Here is a 6,000-nt window from a genome sequence, read left to right on the forward strand (position 1 = left end):
GGCACCACTCTAGGCCAATGGGGGCTGCGGGAAGGGGCGCGGAATGAGGGATGCGTGGGCCGAGGGATCACCCCAACCCAAACATGGGCTCTGGCCCCACCCAAGGGATTTCCTTGTTCATCACAGCTTCAGCTCAGCATAAGCCCCCTGTCCTTCCAACCCTTCCCTCAGGGCTGGGGCCCTCTGTGGACCAGGGGTCTTGCCCATTGGCTGGAAGAAGGCCCTGAGCCAGTTTAAAAACAGGCTATTTATCCAAAAACCCTTTGTCTATTAGTCCCTGGAGAATCCAGTTTGAAGTAGTATATGTGCACCTCTCCGAGGGGGGTGAGTTCAAAGGGCTGATGACAGGAAATACATTAGCATCCCGTCCCTCCTCCAGAAGGTACATGCAATGCCCCAGTAGCACACAGAGGGAGAGGGGAGAGTGTGAGGGAGATGGTTTCTGTAACAATGTTTTGTCTCTAAGTTTCTAGCACAGACCCAGGCTCTCTGAGCGACTCGAGTTCCTGCTCTGGGTCCTGCACAGTGGACTGGGTCACCTTTTCAAAACCCACAGAGTGTTTATCTGAATGATCCATCTTAGTTTGAGGAAACCAACAAAGAACAAAGGTAAAGCATCCCAGAGTGAATCACAATGTGCAATTCAGTAACTGCAGGCACTTCGAACAAACACACAGGGAAGGCAGCGGCAGAGAGATTAAGGGGGCCATTTTTATTTTTTTCTCCTTTTATCCTCCCCTTCCTTTGTCCATTCTTCCCTCTTCCTTTCTGGAGTTTGTTCGTGCTACAGTCATCCCCTAGTTATGTAAACAGCAATGCACCCCATTATCAATTATTTCTTCATCTTCAACCTAGTTCTTTTCTCTCCCCTTTCACCTCTGTCCCTTTATTCAGCCAGTGTCTTTACCCCACACTCTTCCATGGGGAAAACCCAGTTGTGGGTTTGGAAGGAACCAGAGCCCAAGACTGAAGTTGGGATGACGGCTGGTAAACTTCTTAGCATGGGTGTCGGTTCCTTTAGTGTTGTTAATGTTTTCTTTGTAATGCTTTCCCCTTAGGAATCTAGGTGCTTGCTTAGAAAGAGCTGTTTGGTAACTTGTAATTGTGGGCAATACACTGGGCAGAGCCTAGTGAGGGAAAGGCGGCTGGGTTGTGGAGAATGTCAAAGTGTAAATCAGGGGCTCTGCAGTCTTAACATGCCAGTCAAGGGGGAGTGTGTGTGAAGGGAAGACAGTCTCCCCAACAGCGGTGATGGCTGGGAGCTGGGAGCCTAAAGCAGCTGGAGCAGGGAAGGGGAATACTGATACAGTTACCCTGGCATGTTCTCCTTGTGCTTTGCACAAACACAGAACCAGATCCTGCATCTTCAAGGTTACTATGGTTACGACCAGGGCTCTGTTTCTTGGCCCACAGCCAAGGGTGGGGGTTCAGGGTGATGTTTAGGGGCCTGTGATATACAGGAGGTCAGATTAGATGATCTGTGGTCCCTTCTGGCCTTCAACTCTAGGACTACAGCTCTAAATATGACAATACAAGTGTGCACACTGCTACCTATCTGACTCGATTGTTCTAGCAGAAACATCTAGCTGGTGTGCTTACCCCACCATGCCACACGGCTTCCTATGCCTTCCCAGCTGCCAAAATATCCAGTTGTCCCCGACACAGCAGCCAAAGCCTCCAGCTTCTTCCCTGAAGTTACTTAATTGTCAAGAGTCTTCAGTAGACTGAAGCTGAAAGCAAGGGCAGTGTGAAATACATGGAATGGAAAACCTGACCCACGCAGGGGCTGCTGCGCTGATTATATTCGATTGCTTCATATTCAAGTCAGTCAAAATATTAATTATTAATAGGGTGAATGAAGCTGCTGTAAAAATTTCCAACCTGCTCTACCCACAAGGATATAGACTATTCCACAGAATATAGACCCAGCTGGTCCTGGAGTAACCAGAGCCCTAATTAGGTCTAAAGGCCTTATCCATAGTGTCAAAGTCATCAGGTCTTCCACAGTTACCACAACCCTTCACACTGAAAAACAATGAGTAACGATATAAATATGCCCCATGCATCAACCTCAGTGTCCAATATTTCCATAAATCGGTCATAAGGAACACTGGGGCACATCCTGAACTGGGAGAAGTAAGCAAAACGCCGCTTCTATCTTATTTCCTGCTATTGATTTATGGAATTAAATTTCTGAGTGAGATAATCAGGGACCATTGAGAGATCTGTCTTTCCCTCTCCCTTCAGTTCTAGCTCTCATTAACCTCCCCTCTACAATATAGCTGAATAACTCTATTTCATCTCCACTTCCTGTTGACACGTCTCTAGTTCTCACAAACATTGTCCTTACACCATCACAGACTAAACCCAAACCAGCCAGTGAAGTACAAATTGTTGCAGTGGAATTAGTTTCCAGAGCTGACTCTGCTCACTGGAAAACTCTAGAAGCCCAACCTCCTGAAAGCTTCAGGCCAGCGATGTCAGGCCTGGATGCTGACTGGAAGGTAGGAGTATCTCCAAGTGGAAATCAATGGGAGTTGCTCCTCCCTGGGGGTCAGGGTGAACAACAGATCTGGGAGTTCAAGGCAACCCAAGTTACAGGGGGGGTCACTCACAAACAAGGCTGGAGAGGCCCTAATACTAGAGAAGAACAAAAGGGGAGATGGTTCGGGTCTTGGTTTTGCAAACTCATCTGCTGGGAAAACCAAAGCCAAACCTGGGGTGGTTTGGATATGACGGTTGTAGCAGAAAGAGCCTGAAAGACAGGGCCTGGGACCAGATGAGGCCTGAACCAAACATCAGCCAGAGTCAGGCCTGCTACAAAGCAAATGCTTGCTTACAACTTCACTGTCCAGTACACAAACTTGGTAAGGATGTGGCTGGTGTTGCTAAAACAGAGACACTCCTAATAAATACTAGGCACTAGCTAGTCACAAGAATACCCCACTACAGAGTTAAAACTAAGGTGGAAACTAAGCATGTGAGAGGGGAAATACACAACTTGTTTGTATCAGTGTATAGAAGAGGGGTCTCAGAAGGTACATCTGGCCAAGGGGACAGTGGGAAGTCCTACTGCTGACTGAGCTGGTCCATGTTCATGAGCATACATGTCCTAATGTCCATGCAGAGTGTATGGGGTGCTAGTACCAGTGCTTTGTCGACAACAAACCTGGACAAGCGTCTTTGCCACTGAACAAGTCTGTTGTCTTTTGGGCAGTTTGACTGAGGTCTCCTGGGCCAGCTACCTGGCCAGAGCCAGGACAACGTATGGACCCACACAGCCAATAACAGGTGTCCTTTTATCAGAGCTCCCAGTGATCATGGAAGGGTGGAGGGATGGTTCTGGTATCTGCCCATCTCCCACTAACACTGAAACCCCTGCCTGGATTCCCCTGTACAGGAGGCGCTGGCTGTCAGTCCCCGGGTGGCTCTGCAGTGATCAGCCTAGAACACAAGATGGAGGGCACAGCACGGTGCCATGAAACGCAGCCAACAGGGTTAGTCCCGAGAGAGGCTGGGCACCTGCAGCTCTCACTGGTTCCAGAGGGAGATGCAGGAACTCAGCACTGCTCAGAATTGGCCCATTATGATGGAGGTGGAACATTCCACTGTAGGCGTGGTGACTAGACAAACCCAGAGGCGGGGACAGGCAGGGGATGGGAACTATGATATAAGCTTCCATAGGTGAGGGCTGTGTAAGTCCCACTCCATCCAAATCACACGGAAAGGAGCCGTTCATGATCCTGGAATTCACTGTCACAGAGCCCCAGCTGGTGAGTCCAGATCTGAAGTGTAATTTGACTCATTTGAGAGTTTAGAGCCAGCCAGAGCCTTCCCCCTACAGCTCCCCTGGGAGGATGTGGGGCAGGTCACTTTGCCCCACTGAGGAGTTGGTGACGATGACCCACAACTCCCTGTTGTGATGCAGTGATTGATGGGTCAGCCACCAGGGGCTGCGGCATTTCACACCAGGATGTCGCCCAGAGCACATGGCTGCTGCCTGTAGGTCTGAGTACAGGGACTAGGGTGTTGGAGCAGGGCCTTCTGGGACCAACCTGCTTCCATTGCTAAAGATGGGAACGTGAGACACAGAAGGATGAAGGAAAGAATTCTTGTAAGGAGGAAGGAAACAAGGCAGGGACAAGACTGGGGTGGGGGGAGGAAATGAGGTATTGATAATGGAGGTGAGGGGGGAAATGGAAATTGTTAGTGAGAAAGAAACACCAGGGGCTGAGGAAGGGACAGAGAAGAAAGAGGAAAGGGGAATGGGTGAGGAGAGAGACATGAAAAAGGAGTGGGCAAAGAGGCTGCAAGAGAAGAGAAAGGAGAAGCACAGAAGCAGTGGATGGGGTAAGAACCTGGATTGATTTCTTTAGCATCGGGTAGAATCCTGATTGTCTGTGTCAAGATGTAACTACTAGGGGTTAATCATGCCAGCATTTGTACAATTCAAAAAGGAAAGGGTACAAATGGTCTATCTGAAAAGTGGCATCAGCTTGGTTCTTACCTGTCAAGAGATGACATTGCAATTGGTACTACTCCTGTTGATTTGATCATTACATCTTGTCTGTCAGAAGTTCATATAGTACCACTCTAGTAAGAGAAACTGTTCCTATCAAGAGGTAAGGAATGCACCTTCTGGTAGCAATGGAGCGGAAACTAACCAATCTGAGTGTTTTTAGGTGAAGGAAGTGAATCTATCCTTTGCTGTCAAAGGCTACAAACAGTTTCGTAAGAATTAAGCAATATACATAACCAAAGCTTCTGAGAGTTACAGAAGTATTTACTTGTTCTAGTCAAGAATAAAGAAATCACTTATACCTATTGGTTTTTAACAATACAGCTGATTGTATGGAGAGAAAAAGATAAACCAATACAGCAATTCATCACACAGAAGGTGAGGATTTATATTCCCTGTTACATAATGAATCCAAGGACAATTCATTTACCTGTTGCCTGACAAAAATACAGTCTGTCAAATGTTGATCTTTGCAGCAGGTCATATTTTGAGATGCAAGGGTGACAGACGGCTGTAGGTTACAGGAAGGAATTAGCTGATCCATCCTTTTAAGGAGGTAAGAAATGCAATACGCCATTCGCATAATAGTAACTTATTCTGGTCATACTTTCAGGTGGAAGAAATGTAACTGATGAAATCTTCATCTCTAAAGAGCACAAGAAGTTGCTTTACTGAATAAAGCAAGAAAAATGGGAGCTACTGGTTCAGATGTAAGTAGTCGGTAATTCTAACCAATGATGATGATCTTTGCTCCTTTTTCCTTCCTGGATAATGGTTGGTTTTTCCTACAAGGATGTAACAAAGAAAAAGTGCAACTAACCAGAGTGAGAAGATGAGCATTTCACCTGGTCTCGCATTTGCAGAGATTAATTGTCCAACCGATTCTATTTGTACAGAAGTGATCATTGTTGCTTATTTATCAAATGGCAAGAAATAAGTGGAACTGATCATTTCTATCAAGAGGTAAGGAAGGCACCTCCTCACAGCATGGGGCAGGAATTAAAGACTCTCTTTCTATTTTCAGGTGAAATGAAGATCTTCCAATTAAAGGGAGGGTGATAAGAGGCTGCTGAATTTAAGAAACAAAGTCAGCCAGGTAAGACCTGGCCACAGGGAAGAAAAGCATCTTTTACTTCTAGTTCAGAAAAAGTCAAGCAGCCATTTATATGCTTCAAATTTTAGCCACGGAAGCTCGCTGTACCTCTAACAATCAAAGTCTTGGGGTAGAACATTGCTGACAAGTAGGTGAGCACTGAAAGGTCTCTAAAAGCTTAATGATGTGGATGCTTTAAAGAACCGTCTCCATTGATGACTCTTCATAGCTGGTAATGAGTAATAATAAATAATTCTGTCGAACATTGATTGCAGGTTTTTCTAATATGAGATATGAACAGACCAGGTGGTCATTCCTACCAGGGAGAAGTGAGGGTAAGTGGTTGTCCCGGACAAGGAGGTAAGAAATACCAGTCTCCAAAAATCCA

Source organism: Chrysemys picta, chromosome 14 (genome assembly GCF_011386835.1).
Source record: "Chrysemys picta bellii isolate R12L10 chromosome 14, ASM1138683v2, whole genome shotgun sequence".
NCBI classification, from domain to species: Eukaryota; Metazoa; Chordata; order Testudines; family Emydidae; genus Chrysemys; species Chrysemys picta.